Source organism: Neophocaena asiaeorientalis, unplaced genomic scaffold (genome assembly GCF_003031525.2).
Source record: "Neophocaena asiaeorientalis asiaeorientalis breed wild unplaced genomic scaffold, Neophocaena_asiaeorientalis_V1.1 scaffold344, whole genome shotgun sequence".
NCBI classification, from domain to species: domain Eukaryota; kingdom Metazoa; phylum Chordata; class Mammalia; order Artiodactyla; family Phocoenidae; genus Neophocaena; species Neophocaena asiaeorientalis.
The window spans coordinates 1,016,098-1,035,219 of NW_020174693.1; the positions used below are offsets into that span (position 1 = coordinate 1,016,098).

The 19,122-nt window shown below is 39.5% G+C and overlaps 1 pseudogene; it reads right to left on the reverse strand.

The window, feature by feature from the left end:
* Nucleotides 1–3,719: 3,719 nt before the first annotated feature.
* The window catches only part of LOC112409022 (UDP-D-xylose:ribitol-5-phosphate beta1,4-xylosyltransferase-like), a 53,444-nt pseudogene continuing 38,041 nt past the window's right edge, over nucleotides 3,720–19,122 (reverse strand).

Here is a 19,122-nt window from a genome sequence, read left to right on the forward strand (position 1 = left end):
AAAAAAAAAAAAAAAAAAAAAAGTCCAGTCCTCTGTGATCTATGTGCACTTAACTGTCTTATGTAACATCAACCCATGGTCTACTGTCCTTTCTAATAAATAACTTATAGGGAGTAAAAATTATTCCACCAATGCATAATAACCCTGTATAATGAAGTTTTGTGTGTCTTGCATGATATGAAAATACTTTTTTTCCAGCAAATTAGTGTTTGATTCAGTCACACCTGCTTAGATCTAAGTCTGTCAGAAAAGTCTTCTTATTAATGCTAATGGAAACTGGCTTTGTGTCTGTAAACGTCAGCCAAGGCATAATGTGTTGCAGCCTACCACAGTCAATACTCATAAAAGTACTGAGGTTAAGACCTTCTGTCTGCCTTCATCTTTCCATGTGTTATTTTGATTGCCCTAATTTAGTGTAGTATTGATCTCACAAGATTTCCTGATCATTATAGCCGTATATTGGGGAGAGGGGAGTTGGAGTGATGATTATTTCTACCTTCCTTCTCTTACCCCCTGAATTTAGAACTATTTGAGAAGTAGATTCAGGGGTCATTCAGGTGATGGACATATCAGCCTTGTTGTAAAGTGGATTGGAAAATGTGGTTGAATTCACCTTTGGGCTTCCTCTCCCCAGGTTCTAGACCTTGGGTTAACTGCCTGAGGAAGAGTTTGAGTGTTTAGAGTGACTAGCATACTCAGAATTTCTGCCTTACCCTCTGTGATCCCTAACTGTGTGAGCAGACAGAGAAGAAATACATAACTGGGTACTTAAAAAAATTGAAATATAATTTAAATACAGTAAAATTTATCATTTCCAATGTATAGTTGGATGAGTTTTGACATATGTATAGAATCACGTAACCACCATCACAATCAAGATGTATAGCCTTTCTATCACCCCAGGAGGTTCCCTCTGTGCCTTTGCAGTCAGTCTCCCCTCCTTTCTGCTCTTACCTCCAGACCCTGGCAATCCTGATCAGATTTCTGCCCTGACAGTTTTGCTTCTAGAATGTTATATAAATGGAATTGTACATCACGTAGCCTCCATGTTGTTGCATCTATCAGTATCGCTGAGTTGTATTCCATTGCATGGATGTATCACTGTTTATCTGTTTGCTGGTTGCTGGGCATTTGGGTTGTTTCAAGTTTTTGGCTATTATGAATAAAGCTGCTGTAAACATTTGTCTACAGGTGTTTGTGTGGACTTATGTTTTCATTTCTCTTGAGTAAATTCCCAGCAGTGTGATTGTTAGATCATATGGTATTTGTTTAACTGTGTAAGAAATGGTGTACTGCTTTTTAAAGCATTAATGCTACCCAGTGGAGGAACAAGAACCAATGTATGTCATACTCTAAACACTCACAAGGCAGGTAAATTTTTCACTTGGGGATGAGTAAGTGAGGGATGGGGAGAGAGAATAGAAGTATGAGTTTACTGTAGTGATTTCAACCCTGGATGAACATTAGGATCTCATAGGAAGCTTTTATAAAGTCTGATGCAAGTTCTCCACTCCACCCCTTCAGAATGAATAGGTTTTTGGTGAAACCTATATTTTTTTTAAAGAGCCCCAGCTAATTCTAATATATAGCAAGGATTGAGAACCACTGCTAGCTATAGTGGAAGTTCCCTTGTGGAAACATGATTCCTTTGAAATGGACGTGGCCTCTTAATAACCAAGAGGCCATTTCCTTGATGAAAAAAAATCAGTAATGTGATAAAATTAGTGATAACTTTCATGTATTACATGAAATGATATGAAACTATAATATTTGGGGCTCTAAATATATTTTAAAATTGTAACATCTTGCATGAATTTAAAAAATGTATTCAAGTAAGAGAACTATAATTTTGAATTATTTAGACCACTTTAAAATCTAATTCAAAATGTTTTGTGTTCTCATATAAAAGTCTCAGCTCTCCTACTCCTTTTCAATATTAAATGTATAAAGAGACTTGTAATGATATTTTTGTTTAACTCTGCTGAGTCTCCCAAGGACATTACCTCTCTTGACTGGTTGAACACATCCCATTAGGATAAAGATGATTCCGTTTTAAATGGCACAATTTCCTTGAGAAATTCTAATTCTAAGCTACTTGTAGACCATGATTTACAAAACAAACCATTGTTTAGTACTTTTGATCTGCTTTGATTTGAAATGAATGCCTTTTAAAGCAGCTTTATATATTACTGGGCCCACTTGAAAAACTTCTTACTCTGTGTCATGTTCTTTGGGCTTAGTTCTTAGTTCAGAATGTCAATGTCACTCTAAAAAGTGCTTATTGATTGTCAAAGTAAAGTGTTAATGATTCAGGAAAATATCTCTACTTTTCACAGATGGCTTTCTAGTTATATTTAGAAGTAAAATAATACACACATGCTACTTCAGGGTGATAATTTCCTGAAGCAAAATGAAATAAATTGACAGATAATAAAGAAATGAAGAGTCTTGCTGGGCGTAGGAAACTCCCACTGGTCTGGAAAGTTGAAATCCAAGGACAAATTAATAGATTGCATGTTTTGAAATGTCTTTCTATGGAGCATTTATAATGTAAACTGAGGATTACTTAATGATTGTTTTGAATTGCCAATGCTACAGAGAAGGGCAAAAGGAGAGGAAAGAAGAAAGGAATGTTCTTTATCATGGGTACCATAGTAGTACACTGATTAAGAAAGAAATTAACTATACAAACATTATTATAGCAACATCAATGGAACTTTAAATAAAAGAGAAAAATTCACTCACATTCCTGCTACCCAAGAATCAATCTGTTCTCATTTGTTTTAAGGATTCTTTTGTTCTGTTAATTAGGTGGAACATTGTTTATTCACCATTCCCAAACTTATAAGGCAGACAGCCCAGGTTTGTTTTGTTTTGTTTTTTGTTTTGTTTTAGTATTGTAATATTGCCAATCTTTATGTAAGTTTAGGAAAAACTTTTGCATTATTTTCTTAGAATAAGTCCATGGAAATAAGATTTCTGAATCAAATAACAACATTTTAATAGTTCTTTACTATGTTAACTCTTCTTTCAAAAATCATTATCATACCTTTTTATTCTATGCAGGTACAAGTGCACTACCTCATCTGGGTATTCTAATTTGAAATCACATTGGTATAAAGTGGTGCCTTGTTGTTATTTCAATGATTTTTTCTTTGATTATTAGGTGGATTGAACATTTCCCCATATTGTGTCTACTAATTATAATTTCTATTTTTGGATGCAAACTCTTTGATTATGCCATATATTCATTTGTGTCCAGGGAGCCTTAGTAGAGTTCTTATGAAATTTTCACAAGTGCATTTTAACGTAGGTATTAACCCTTTGCTTATTTAATTACTATAAATATTATTTTGTCCTTTGTATTTCTTTCCATTAAAAAAAAATTTTTAGCATAAATTTTGAATTTTTAATGATAAAATGATTGGTCCTGTCATTTGTAGTTTCTTCTACTGCTTCAAAACTTAGAAAATTATGTCAAACTTAATGTCAACCTCATGTGGCTGTAGTGCATGGAGGGGAACTTAATGGTAGTGGGAGTTGAATAAGGAAATCAAGACAGAGAGAGCTAAGGTTATACAATACTTGTTTTTTTTTTAATTTTTATTGAAGTATAGTTGATTTACAACATTGTGTTAGTTTCTGCTGTACAGCAAGGTGAATCAGTTATACATAAACATATCCACTTTTAAAATTTTTAATTAATTTTTGAATTACAGTTAACCTTTATTATTCTTTAGAAGTGAACTTTCCACAATATTAATAAATCTCATTTTTAGCTCTGCTTTGAAATATTGATAACCAGTGAAGTAACCTTTTTCTTCTTTGAATCTTTTCTTGTAAAATTATAGTTTTCTCTTTTTCTAAAATAGGAAGTTCCTTCCAGTTCTTAATAAAGATAAAGGGAGCATTCATGGACTTGAGTAACTGCAGAGGAGCATTATGGTAAACAGATGAATTTCCACAGCTGCCAGCTGTCATTACGTCTTCTACCATGGGAACGGAGCCATAGGAGCAAGCCTCGTATATTCTGTAACACTCTCTGTTTACTCCTGCTGGGCACAATGTGAGATCACTCTGAAGCAGAGCATCTTGATAATTCTTAAGGCTTTCATTTGTTTCTTGAGGCTGCCACTGTTCTGTTGCTGAAACCCAACAAAGCTTATCATTCCCATCTTGTTTCAAAATTCATTAGCGCTTGTCTGGATGAATTTTCATAAATGGTTCCTACAATATTACACAAGTACGGCCTTTCATATGCAGCATTGACCAATTTGCCTCCACCACAGGCAAATTCCTGTATGTTGCTACTCCTAAAGGCCATTGAATAACATCCATGTTATTAATCCAGGGGCTGTCATATATTATGAAAAGTAGTTCCACAGAGCCTCCATTTCTTTTGAGAAATTGGTTTATCCATTCATTATTACAATGTTCATTTGCAACCAAAACAACAGCAAGATGCTGGAGTTTTTGAGTTTGCACTAAATTTTGTGCATAAAGTAACCACTGGGTGGCAAAAAAGACCTTTGCTTTTTCTCTTCCATTTAGAACGAGTACCACATTATTCTCATCAACAGAGAAGTACCCGGGGACCACAGCTGGACCAGTAATGAAGCTGTAATGTGTTCTTCCAACAACTAAATTTCCTTCTCTCCGCTGTGCATTCACATCAGTGGGCTCAAGTAAACCTTCAAAAATATGCTCCCAAATACAAACCAATGGCAGCTTTGCCCCAGATTTGTACATGGAAGTCTTTTTTCTCTTTTGTGGACTTATTTAAGATCTGAAGTCTGTGTTTTTGCTCATTTTTTTCATCTTCTTCCCAAGGATTCCATTCTTCACTTCTCAAAGTAGATTGTTTTTTCCAGAAGTTGCCCAATTATTTCCTTCTCATCCAGAACCATTCAGTGATGACTAATAAGTAGAGGGCACATTCCTTATCACTGAACTTGCACATAGGTAAAGAAGGCTGGAAAAGATGCTCTGTGTTTTAAGAGCATCTTACGATGTTCTTAGGTGTTTGCGAACACCTTGCCATGTGCACGTGCCAGTGCTCATCTCATCATCATTATCACCTCAGTGCCCTTTCTGTGGCTTTGATGCTGGCCATTATCTTCAGGGCCAAGAAGTGCAGGTTACTTGGATTTGCCTTTATTTAACTATTTGTGATTGAACCTTCCTTCAGTTTTCATCTGGGGTTCAGCTGATTGAAGCTGGGATTGGCTGGGCTTGGTTTTAGTCTATGGCTTGGGTCCAAGTCTGCTCCATATTCTCTCATCCTCTATGGTCCAGCAGTTATTGGAGTAAAGGTTCTGAGCCCCACATCAGGCTTCCCCACCTGGGGGTCTGGCAACGGGAGGAGGAATAACCGGAGAATCAGACTTTGAAGGCTAGCGGGATTTGATTGAAGGACTTCAACAGGACTGCTAATGTTGGAGGGTCTCCTGCAGAGGTGGGGGGTGGCTGTGGCTCACCGCGGGGACAAGGACACTGGCAGCAGAAGTTCTGGGAAGTACTCCTTTGTGGGAACCCTCCCGGAGTCTGCCATTACATCCACTTTTTTAGATTTTTTCCCATATAGGTCACTACAGAGAATTGAGTAGAGTTCCCTGTGCTATACAGTAGGTACTTATTAGTTATCTAATAGTTATATTGTTAAGTGGAGTGTGTGTGTGTGAGAAACGTTTTCCCAGAGAGGAATTATACTGTCCTTCCTGAGAAGTATTAATACTGTTGGCATGGCTGGTACCCACGACACCCAACTGTGCAATAAGAATGAAGAAGGGAGCATGGCACTTTCTGAGAAATTTAGCTTCATGGAGGTAGCCACCTAGTTTATTCACATTCAGAATAATTTTGTTTTATTTTGGTTGCTTGAGATGAATGGTTGTAAATAGAAGTCTAACTAATGCATAGCTTTGGAAAGGAATGAAATCTCACAGTGGTGCAACTGTTGCTAAATAACTTCCTGCGTGTCCGCAAAGTGGCCAGTTTCAGAAGGATTGGGGAGACCTCATCTTGCAACATGTTATAACAAAGAAGGAGGGGTTAAGAAATCACACCTCCTCATTGCTACATGACTGTACTTACAATAACCAAAGATTTTCTGAGATGTCCTTAATTCAGATATTCTTTTTTGTTGATCTAAGGTGCATCCTACTTGTCCCATCACAGGTCCCAACTTCCATTCAAAAAGCAGAGTCACCATAGGAATTCGGCAGCAGATCCTGAGCTGTTCTCACCCCCACTCCTCTCTTCTAACCCATTTTGCTTATTTTCATTAACAGAACAGAACATAACACTTTTATGTGCCAATTCTCAGTCTCAGAAGCCCTAGTGGTTCTTTTTTATACATTGCAACAAACCCAAACTTCTTTTGCCATCTTTAAAGACTCTGCCCTACTTAGGTAACTTTCATTTTCCTGCTTCCTGGACACTCATCTTTTGCTCTAGTCAAGTACCTCTGGTCTCTTTTCCTTGCAGTTGCCCTGTTCATTCCCACCTGTTATCCCATTGCTTTCCTTCTGTCAATCTGTTCCGGCTGCTAGAACAGAATACGATAGACTGGGTGGCTTATTGACAACGGAAATTTATTTCTCACAGTTCTGGAGGCTGGGAAGTCCAAGATCAAGGCAGATTTGGTGTCTGGGGAGAGCCTGCTTCCTGATTCATAGATGTCCTCACATGGTGGAAGGGAAAGGGGGCTCTTTGGGGTCACTTTATAAGGGCACTAATCCCGTTCTTGAGGGCTCCACCCTCATGGCCTAATCACCTCCCAAAGGCCTCACCTCCAGATACCGTCATATTGGGGATTAGGTTTCAACATACGAATTTTGGGGGAACACAAACATTCAGTCTATAGCACTTTCTTTGTGTAATGATTTCCTCCTGGAATGCTTTCCCTCCTTTCCTCGCTTAAAACTAGACTCACTTGTCAAGCCCTAAATCAAATCTGACATTAAACAAAACAAAGCACAGCATAGAGCTTACCCTCCCAGGGAAGTTTAGGTGCCATTGCATAGGTAAGTCTCTGGGCAGAATCTCATCCATCAAAGACTGCTCTAGCCTCTCTGAGATGGATTGGTGGTTCTCTTTTATGTGTCTACAGTTTTTTGTTGAGCAAGTGCACATCTGTTGGGCAGTATTCAGATTCTTAAAGGATCCTAGATAGGCCCCAACCCCCAAGTGTGATCAGTATATTGGATGTACTGGCTTTGGGTGCTCTGCCAGGAGGAAACAACTTTATTCTTTCTCACCACTGCCTTCAAATAAAACCTTGATATAAACTCCATTCCAAGCTCCTGGATGGTGGCTCAGGTTTTTGTTTTTCTGGACGTGGGGGATTAGAGCAGTTTCAGTTATTAAAAATTCTAGCCCAATCAAGACTTCAATCGCATGTCTATTAAAAGATTCTCCTTCCATGTCCTCCCAGAGTCTTGAAGTGGGAAGTGGGGGAGGCAATGTCTGCCTTTTCTTTCTTCCGCTTTCTACCTCTTGCATCTACTTGCTAGATGCTCCAGGGTTAGGTAGCAAGGAGGGGCTAGAAGTTGAGGAACTTTTTTAAAAAAATAAACCTGGTTGGTGTTAGTCTGCAAAAACCCTCTGCATAGTCGACATCCAAATACTGACCATTTATCAAATAGGGTGCTTTTGTTGGTTATTTGGGGACACCCTGTTGGAGACCTCTGAGGTTGAAACATTTCCTGATGTGGGAGAGGTAGTCTCTTGCTGCCCTCTTGTGTCATGCCCTCAACCCTACTCCAGCAGTTCACACTGTGTAACCTTTTTGCTGAAGCAGTCTGGACCCTGGTGGGCAGTGTTCTTAGATGGGGTGCTTTTAAGGAGGCTCTAGCCTGGCTCTCCTCTGCAACATCCATTTAGCCCACAGGTTACCTGGCATGTTGCCTCTCTAAATCCTAGAAGTACAGTGTTCTCTCTTTGCTCTCCATCATAGATAGCTCCAGCCAGCCTCTCCCCTTTGGACTTTACTAGGTGAGAATCAGGCACCAGTCTCTGTGTTCCCCAAATCCCAGGAAACACAGATCAAACCCTCTAGTGATAGGCAGAAAAATGCCCCCCACAGACGTGCCTGCCTTAAGCCCTGGAACCTGTGAATATGTTACCTCACATGACAAACTGTTGCTTTTCTGGAAGCTCCTCCTACGCGGTTTGGGAGGGCAGTGGTGAAATTTTCTACGCCATGGGACTAGCAATCTTGTTGGCGCTCTTTCTTGTATATAAGCTAGTGGTGGATGTCTTGGTGTGTCCAGCACATATTTAAGCACCCTCACTCCCTCAGTCACAGTGTAGAGGCACAAAATGTCCCATTTAATATTGTTGGACAAGTTTTGTAAATCTTTGTCCCTTGTTCTGTGTTTCAGTACAAGCACATATAGACCATTTCTAAGCATTTCCGTTACTCACTAGCTACCTGAATTCCTCTGCTGGACTAGGACTCCTTGATGGAAATCCTGTTACTGAGTGTCCTGTGCATTTTGATGAACACATCCCTCATGTTGGGCTCTGTATATTTTTGCTCCTTTTTCTGGTCTGAAATTAATTTCTGCAACCAAGTCAGTTCCTTCACTTTCTCATTGTATTTTATGCAAATTGCCAGCAGGACATCATGCCTTATGTCGACGCCTTCCAGAGCATAGGTAGAACTTCAGGTTTAGGTGGAGGTAGAACTTCAGGTTTAGGTGGGTTGGAGGGGCTCTAAAGATCAGCTCTTTCATTGCTTCTTTCCTCCCACTCCTGAATTTTGAATCATCTCTCCTCACTGTCATCCAGGATATACAAGTATGGGATCCAGGGGGCATCATACTACTTCCCGTGTTTATTCCATTATGGAGATTTTCTTTGAGCTTGAAGGCAAGGACCAAATCTTATTACCATGGCAACACCAGCCCCAACTCAGATCCTGGAGCAAAGCAGGAAGTCAGTGAATGAATGAGTGAATGAACAAATATTATTGGGCCCCAAACTGGCTTCTCTGTGGCTTCTATAACATCTTCCTTGGGACGATTCAGAATGATTTATTAATTCTCTTCTTTGCAGAATGGCCTTTAACTGTATAAAGCTATTTTGTCCTAATTGAGTCTTTTCTTCTCCTATATTTTCAGTCCCCCAAAGGATATTTCTACACATCAGTTACAACCCTTTCTACTTTAGTTTTCTGATAGCCTCTTAAGGAAGGTTCAGTTTTCTGGAATGAATTCAGCATGACGGTGGGCCAGAAGTGATTGGGTAACTATTGCAAAAGGCTGTGGTTTGAATCTTTCCAAAAGTCTTATCTGAGCAGCCCAGATGCAGCACTGTGCCAACAGTCACAGCTTCTCTGTTTCTCATTGTGTAGTCTGCAGATAGCCCTGCTGAGGGCTGAGGGTTTATATGGAAGGCGTCATGGTGTGTTTTAAGTGTAACAGGATATCAAATGGAATTTTTCATGGTGTCTTGATATTTCATCTGAAGCCCCAGTGCTGAGAAACAAAAAGTGATTATTATCCCTAGATTTCTGAATGGTGTACTAGCGCTGCCATATGCATGCAGAAATTGTGAAAAGACAGCAAAACTGGTATCGACCTTCCATCACATACTTCCAACTCATGCAGGAGAAAGGGTTTGATTAAAGACTCTCTGGGGTAGTGGACGGTACTGTGGCATTTCCCTTTCTCTTCTTATGAGGTGACCCTTGAGAGAATTGGGGGCTCCAGTGGTACCCTGGGATTGAAATAGAGCAGGGTGGAGAATTCATGGAGAAATGGATGTGTGTCTTCGGAATTTAGGGATATGAATGAGTGGGACCTGGTGCTTGCTTCCTGCCTGATGAGTCTGGAATGTGGGAGGCTGGTCAGAACAAAGAGTGATCCCTAAATGAGTGAAGAGGGCAAGAGTGAGCATGTCTGCGCTACCAGAATTTCTAGGGGTGAGGACATGCGTCTTCCAGGAGTTACAGTGGAAGATAGCTGGCCTTGAACCAGGAGCATTGCTGGTGGGGTGAAGGGACCCCAGCAATAAGCTGCTCTATGATATATTTCTGAGTAGGAGCTGAGCAGTTTGCAAGAAACTTCTGGGAGAAGTGGGAGAGTGCATTTGCTTTGGAGGGGGCTTTTCAGCTGGCTAGTCTGCACAGTGAGCCTTTGAAAGCCCCACAAATGACCCCACTGGAGAGAGCCAGCAAATGGGCTCCTATCTCAAGACCAGGGTCTGCTGTGTTGTAACAGTACCAGCCATGAAAGAAACACTTGTTCCTTTTCCTCTAATCCCCCTGCCCCATGCTTTGACCCTGGAGAAGCTGGAAGCAGCAGTGGGGGGGGTGGGGAGGACAGTGAAGGAGATGGAGGAAGGATAGACAGTACTTCCTTTCCGTGCTGTAGGCTGTAGTCACTATGCCTTAGGTTGGGGTGGAGCTGGGGTATGGTGATGGGGAACTCTGATTTGAGTATGTGATTGAAGTTTTAAACAGGACTTTTTAATGAGTTTTTTTTTTTTTTTTTTTTTTTTTTTTTTTTTGCCATACGTGGGCAGAAAAGCGGCATGCGGGATCTTAGTTCCCAGACCAGGGATCAAACCCCAGCCAAGCAGTGGAAGTACAGAGTCCTCACCACTGGACTGCCAGGGAATTCGCTAATGAGTTTTAATTCTTGGAAGTAAGTTTAAAAATCTCGGGTAGACCTGAGATATTGCCCAGAGGTGGGGAAGGATGATTTGACAGAACATGTTGGGAAGGAGTGATTAGAGAAAAATAAAACTATTATCTGGTGTACACCACCAACTTTAGCCTGTCTGGTAAACTGATTAAGTAAACAGTAATTTTAGGAAAATTACAGGAAGGCCGGGCCTGAGGGATAGATAGGTAACAGACTCTTCTCTGGAACCTTGGTATTATGGACTCTTTGTTTTTCTGAAGTTTTTAATATTTCTGTTTAATATTTTAAAAGTTTTTATTTTGAAATGATGATATAACGACAGGAAAGTCGCAAAAATAGTACAGAGTTCCCAAATACTCATTCCTCAGCTTCTGCTAATGTCAACATCTTATATTGATATAACCATAGTGTAATGATCAAAACCAGGAAATTAACATTGATACAATACTATTAACTAATCTATAGATATTATCTGAGTTTGCCAGGTTCCCCATGAATGTTCTTTTTCTGTCCAGAATCCAAATTGCGATCCCACGTTACATTTACTATCCACAGTCTCCTCCTTAGTCTTTCTTTGTATCATTAAATTTTAAGATTGGAAAAGTTATTAAAGGTCCCCTAGATGAATCACCCAGTAGATTCTTGAATCCCCTCTATAAAAATCCCTGCTAATCAGTTTTTTTGGTAAGAAGACACCTCTAGTGACAGTCTGTTTTAATGGGCCCCAGCTCTATAAGGAAGTTCATAACTGTGATTCTCTTTCTTAAAGCTTCCACTTATTGATTCTGGTCCTTAACTGGTCCTTGCCTTTAAAACAATCCTACTATCTGACGGCCTTCAAATATTTGAAGACCATTATATTTCTACTTGCCCTGAAGCCCGATCCCCCATTCCTGCCACCAAATCCTCTCTTCTTTAGGCTGGCCATCTTCAGTTCCATTAACTGTTACTCATATGACATGGTTTTAAGTCATCTCACACATGGATCACTGTATCCCAAACAAGCTCCAGTTGTATATACAGGTGTAGATGTGGGTCTCTCTATTTGTCTGTGTGGTGCCTGAACAGAGAAAAGTCACGTATCATTCTCCACATTCTGTGTCCTATCTCAGCAGGCCAAGATTACATTAACATTTGGTTCGTTTTTATAAAGATAAGCAGGCAGTAGTTAGACATGCTAATTAAATAGCCATTTTTAGTGAACTTCAGTGGGTGATCCAGACTCCTGTGTGAGTTGCTAAGACAAGTTTGGTATCTTTCTCAGAGATATCTTTGGGCATGGAAAGCTGGACAAGGTAAGAATGTTTTCAATACAAATTTGGATTGACAAGTTTCCAATTGAAAATCATGGTGCCTGGCTACAAGTTCCTGGTATATCTTCTCCAAAAAAAGAAAAGGCAATACATTTTCAAAAACTAGAATAAACTTCTAATGTATTGGCAGAATCTGGGAGAACTTTCATTTACTGAACAGCCAGTGGAAATGGACTGAGAAATGCAATGTGGCCGGAAATAGAGGAAGTATTTTTGTTTAAAAATAATAAGAGGTACAAACTATTATGTATAAAATAAGCTACAAGGATATATTGTATAACATGGGGAATATAGCCAGTATTTTATAACAATTATAAATGGAATATAACCTTAAAAATTGTGACTCACTATACCATACACTTGTAATCATATAATATTGTACATCAACTACACTTCAGTAAAAAAAAAAAATTAAAAAAAATTCTCAAAGGACTATTTTTCAGTCTTCTACTGCCCGTACCCTGGTTCAAAATGCAGGGTATGTTTTGACCTTACCTGTACAGTGTGGGTATTGCTGGAGGAGAGGCCTGGAGTATTCCTCTCCTCACAGTTCCCATGGGTATCTCTCTTTCCTCATACTCTCATAGTCTGTAATTTCCAGAGATGAATGGCAGGAAAGCACGAAGGGATTGGGGTTGGTGCATTTCATCTTGGAGATGAGCCCTAGTACGAGTTAAAGCTAGGACACTTTGCATCTGTTCAGAGAGTGAGAGAACCAACAGTGGAGATGCAGTAACACTAGATGAATTTCTGCTTGATCCTGGGAATTGGGCCAAGGAACTGTCAACAGCTTTCTCCCCAGAAGCGGATTTCAGAGTGGAGTTATACTAGCACCTAAGTGATGCGAAGGAGAAAAGCCATCCCTGACATTCAGGAACTAGCCCTTGGTGTCATTATAAGCTGGCCTGCGCTCAGTTAAGTTTTGATGTGCTCTTGTTGGACATGAGTAGTTTCACAGGACATCAGCATCAGACAGGGCCACTCCATGACCAGGATGCTTCAAAGCCAAAACAAAGAGCACTTGGTAACTATGTCTGAACACAGACAACACATGAACATTGTCCAAGTCACAAAATACCAAGAAGCCTCTGCCAGCTAAAATGAGTAATGGCTGTTTCCTTGTCAATTATACCTTCCACCTTGCTCCATTCTGCCCTCCCTATAAATCAGACTTACTAAGATACCCAGTGATAAAATTGTCCTGGCTTTCTGACACTGCCTAATTCGCCACATCACCCAATCAAAGCCCAAATCCAAAAATAAGTTCTTTCTACATCCTCGTACTGAATTGCCCTGTGGTTCCCCATGTCATAATTCTGTCTTACTACAACTGGTAATAAATCCAACTTGTTCAATGCAAAACTGATTGGCCTTTGGTTTGAGGGCGAAGGACAGAGAATGGGATGATACATACTTGGCAAATACCAATTAAGTGTTAATCTCTTTTCTTTCAAAGATAAGCAAACAATAAAATGAAACAAGACATGGGGTCTAGGGAAAAAACTACTGTTGAATAAAGAAAAAAGAACAGCATCCCTAGACTTGGTTGGGGCCCCTAGCTATACATTTCTATAACTTCCAGTTTTGTACTGTTTATCGTAGAATTCTGAGGAAACTAATATTTATTAGGAAAATTAAAATCCTAATTGGAAGTATTAAGGAGCCAAACTAATACTGGAGAAAATGGAAATGGTAACATTGAGAGGAAACTTGAGAGGTTTTCCTAGACTGAAGAGAAGGATAATGGGAAAGCACATAGTAGACCTACAGTGATTCAATCCAAGAAGGATTTGTGTTCATAACGAAGAAACAAGAGCGCTTTTAATGGAAGCAGTGCTAGTTACTGCAGACTTGCTTGCTCAAAACGCATTCCAACCCTCTGGTAGTATGCAGAGCCAAGTCCCACTCTTCCCACAGTTGCGTGCAGTTTCGAATATGATTTAGGTTCTTCCAAGATGACGCACTCAAGTGAGCCTGGATTTAGAAGTGAGTCATGTGAGAGAGAAGCAGGTAGGGAGGTCAGAGGCATCCAGTTTGCTGGTGCTGATTATGGCAGAGGCAACTCTGGAGGCAGCTTTCCAATTCGGCGGTCAGCTTCCTGGTGGGGGCAGAGGCGGCAGAGTTTTGGAATCAGCCGGTGTGGCAACAGCTCTTGTCTTGGCAGGAGCCTCCTGACTCTACACTGCCCTATGGGGGTCGGAGCAGCGGCTGTACTGGCAGCCCAGTTCTCAGACGTGCATCTGGGAGTCACTCGCGGAAGGTCAGTCTAGAACAGCACTGTCCTATAGAAATGTAAGAACACACGTACATCGTTTAAACTTCTCTAGTAGCTGCAGTTGCAGTCCAAAGAAATAGGTGACATTAATTTTAATAATATATTTTGTTTAACCCAATATATCAAAAAATAGTATAATTTCCACATGTAGTCAAGATATCACTTTTTTCCTACTGATGCGTATCTTACCTGAGACTAGCCACATTTCAAGCACTCAGCTGTCTGTGGCTCCTGTATTGGACAACACAGGTCTAGAATCCTTTTTTTCCATTTTCCTGGCAATTTAGTAAATAAAAAGGACTCAATCTGTACCAGCAAAATGAATGAAAAGAAAACCATACTTAGACACACTGGTACAAATTCTTTGAACTGCAAAGATGAAAGAACCTCAGATGCATCCAGACAGCCTCCCTTGCCCCCTTGTAAATCTATTAAAGAAAAATATACAGATTGGCCTTAGCCTTCTTTCCTGCAAAGATAAATGGCAGAAGGAAATGGAATGATGACTATACATTTGGGGGATAGAAGGTATAGCTTGAGAATTTTATACTCAGCCAAGTTGTTTTTCAGGTGTAAACATAGCAGAATGACAGATGTGTAAGGGCTCATGAAACATACCACGCATAGAGCTCTCTTGAAAAAGTTATTCGCTGATGTTTTCTTTTCCATATCAACCTTCTCCTGTTTTGCTTCTGCCTCTTTTAGTTTCATAATTTCTTGTTCTTTTTTTTTCCTGGCTACTTAAAAATTATTTTTCTTGAGGATACTAAAATACATTTATTAAAAAAAATTTAAAGTGTGTCATTTTAATTTTCTTTTAATAGTGATTTCATCCATTGATTGTAACAGAGTTGGTGTTCTTTCTTAACATTACTTTTCTTCCTGTGTTTTGGATTTTGGTTTGCAGGCCCTTCTTGAAAGGAAGATTTTATATCTTTATTATTCTCTCTGCCTATTTTCTCTCTCTGATCCCCTGCACCCCGACTCTTGTGGTTTTGAGGTTTGTCTCCACCTGGTCCGTGGGGTCCCCAGGTCTTATATTGGCTGCTTGGTGCTCCTGCCCCACAATGACCTTGGGGATGTCACAGATACAGTCACTGAGCCCATAGACAGCTTGGCTGGCAGCCAGGTGGAAAGGCTGAAGTGTGCCCTCCTAAGCTTGCAGCATCACAGATGCCGTGGTCAAGGTCGCAAGCAGCCGCTGCTTTCAGTTTCCTTTCTTGAGTTGGGGAGCCTCACTACAGGCCCTGGTCTCAGGCCAGGAGCCTGGCCTCCCAAGGGGTATTCCTATTGCTGTCGCTGGGGGCGATAGTCAGCCTGTATGCTCTGGGCGGGCCCAAATGTTTGTTTCCATCCAGAGTTTATTCTAGTGGTTGCCGCATCCATGCTCACTGTTTGGTGCCTGTGTTGTGCTAGTTATTAATATTATCAGTATCAACCTGACCTGTTAACCCCACAGAAGCTGAGTTTCTGGCCACCTCAGATTGCTTCTTGACCTGGAGCCCAGGAGGCCTGTAGCTTTCACTGCTACATCTAATGCTTTGTATTTCTGTTCCAGTTCTGGGCATTTGTTCATTTTGTTTTTTAAACAAATGTAAAATTTAAAGTTAAAAAAAAATAAAAATTGAGGTATAATTGACACACAACATTATACAGTTGACCCTTGAACAACTCAGGGGTTAGGGGCGCTGACACTCTGCACAGTTAAAACTCTAAAAATCTGTGTATAACTTACCATTGGCCCTCGGTATCTGTGATTCCTCTACATCCTCAGTTTCCTGTATCCACGGTTCAGCATTGGCAGGTTCAACCAACTGTGGACGGTATAGTACTGTAGCACTTACTATTGAGAAAAAAATCTGTGTACAGGTGGACCCATGTAGTTCAAATCCATGTTCAAGGGTCAACTGTATTAGTTTCAGGTGTTCAACATAATGATTTGATATTTGTGTATGTTGCAAAATGACCACCACAATGTCTAGTTAACATGGCTGTGACTTTTATTTTCTTCTGTATTTTATTTATTAAAAAAATATTTATTTATTTATTTGGCTGCACTGGGTCTTAGTCGCGACACGTGGGATCTAGTTCCCCGACCAGGGATCGAACCTGGGCCCCTTGCATTGGGAGTGTGAGGTCTTAGTCACTGGACCACCAGGGAAGTCCTCTTTTGTATTTTATCTATCAATAAAGGAGCAGAAGAGAGGACCTCAAGGTATATACTTACAATGTCATCTTGGCAAGAAGTTTCTTAAAGATGTGGTCTAGATGACCAAGACATATATCAAAGTGAAAGTCATAGTATTAAAGTATTGCAGTATTTTAGTTTTAAAGAGTTGGTGGAGAGTGCCAAAATTTACCAAATAAAGTCTAATTAATTGACTAATTGTAGACACAAAACAGAATGTGTTAACATTCTTTAAAGTGAATATATATAATTTAAAAACAATAATTTTCCTAAAATATAGTGTTATTATAATATGTGATATAATAATGGAGGTGAGTGAAAGGTAATAAACGCTATAAAATTAATAGACATTGTAAACAAACACACATTCATTTAGAAATGGGAAAAAAGAAGAAACAATTTAAATATTTCATAGTTTAAAGTAGAGATTAAAAACTACAACTATAGACGATTTAGAAAATATGGGAAATGAGAACATCATAAGGAATGAGGCCAAAATTGTGTTCAGCAAATTGATATTCTTAAGGGAGTTCATTATTCAACAAGCAAGCATTCAACCTAAGAAAAACAAACTGAACCAACTTAAGGAAAGCAGTGGTAAGAATGAAATATTAAGTAAACTATTAACAGAAATCTCTGACTTAGAAAACAGAAAAACTGTAGAATTAATACATTAATTTAAGAGCCAATTCACTGAAAAACCAGTATCTTTGTCAAGAAAACCTTGGGAAAATAGAGACGGAAAGAGAAAAAAATTTTTTAAAGAGAAATAAGATAAAATTATAGGCATAGAAGTAGTTAAACTTTTATATTAAAAAGTTCTCTTCTGTAAGAAGAATTACTGAAGTTTATACGAATGGAACAATAGGAAGGCTGGGACTTGTTTTAAAATACAGTGCTTCGGGCTTCCCTGGTGGCGCAGTGGTTGGGAGTCCGCCTGCCGATGCCGGGGACACGGGTTCGTGCCCCGGTCCGGGAAGATCCCACATGCCGCGGAGGGGCTGGGCTTACGTGAACCATGACTGCTGAGCCTGTGCGTCCGGAGCCTGTGCTCCGCAACGGGAGAGGCCACAACAGTGAGCGGCCCGCGTATGGAAAAACAAAACCAACAAAATTTACAGTGCTTCTTGGCTATGAGATGAGTAAGGTCTGAGGATCTAATGTATAACACGGTGGCTATGGTTGTTAATACTGTATCGTGTTATTGAAATTTGCTAAGATTTTAGATCTTAAATGTTCTCACCAAGAAAAAAGAAGATAAATATGTGATAAGATGGGTGTGTTAATTAACAAGATTGGGGGAATCCTTTCACAATGTGTACGCCTATCAAATTATCATTATATATACTTTAGATATCTTACATTTTTATTTGTTAATTATGCCTCAGTAAAGCTGAAAAAAATATAGGGCTCCACTTATAAAAGGTGATTTAGGAATAAATGAAAGAATATTGGCAAAAATGCTGATTACTTTTAAGCTGGGTAGTGTATATGTGGAGATCCATTACATATTCTCTCTCATTTTATGTGTGCATAAAAATTTCTGCAGTTAAAAGTTGAAAAATTTAAAATAGAATGTCATGTTTGACTTTATGGTAATACATTTAGAAATCTTCCTAATGAAGTAGATGGTTTTCTGAGAAAACACATTACTAAAACTGACTCAAGAAGTAGAAAATCTGAAAGAAAAGCAACCCTGGAAGAACTTATAAAAGAATTACCTCCAAAAGAGATTCTGAGATCTGTTAATGTTATTAGTGCATTTCTTCAAGAAACACCAAATTCTTATGCTCCGTAAATTATGTCGAAATAAATGATACCATCAAATTCATTCTATAAAGTTAGCGTAACCTTACCACTAGGACCTGATAAATGAACAACAAAAATATCAAACTAGAGCAGTTTTATGTGCAAGTATTTATGGGAAATTTCTAAATGAAATGACAAAGAAATTAAACTCAGTTGCATTCAGCTGATCAATCTCCACTTAAGCAATTCATCAGATTAAGAAAAGTTCATCATTTCCTCTGTAAAACATACTGACTGATGACCACGGAAGGACGAACGCTCAAGATCAGTTTGCTCTGGTGTGTTCTTGCAGTTTTGTTCAGATAATAACATGTTTCCAAACCAGTTTATGTCAGTTTTATTTGTTTCGGTATTTATGCAATCTAATTAAGCATTTGTGTACACTGATGAAATGTGACTGTGGAAAAAAGAATTGTTCCTGTGAAAGCTAAATTGAATCTATTGGGAGAACTCGACGCAAGTGAGGCACTAAAAAAGGATGAGACAAGTGTAAAATTTGGGAAAAATTGCTTTCCTCTCTGCTGTCTTTGCTGTGAGCTTTATCCTAAATGGATTCCCCAAGATGGTTGACAGTAGCTCCTGAGGTTATGTGCTTCATTGTTCTTGTTTAGGAATAGGAGTGTCTTTGTGTCAGTATTTAAAGCACCTTATTAGACCGATTTGGGTCACATGCCCACCCTGGACCAATCGTAGGGCATGGCTTATGCTGATTGACTTGGTCAAGGTCTATACCACAGCTGGGATTGGGGGTGGAGCCAGCATTTCTGGACCCACTTGTATCCCCTGACAAGCATTAGGAGGCTACCGGGAAGCGGGTGAGTGTGGATACTGACTGGGGAGATAATCAACAAATATCTTTTTTTTTTTTTTTTTTGTTTGTGGGGG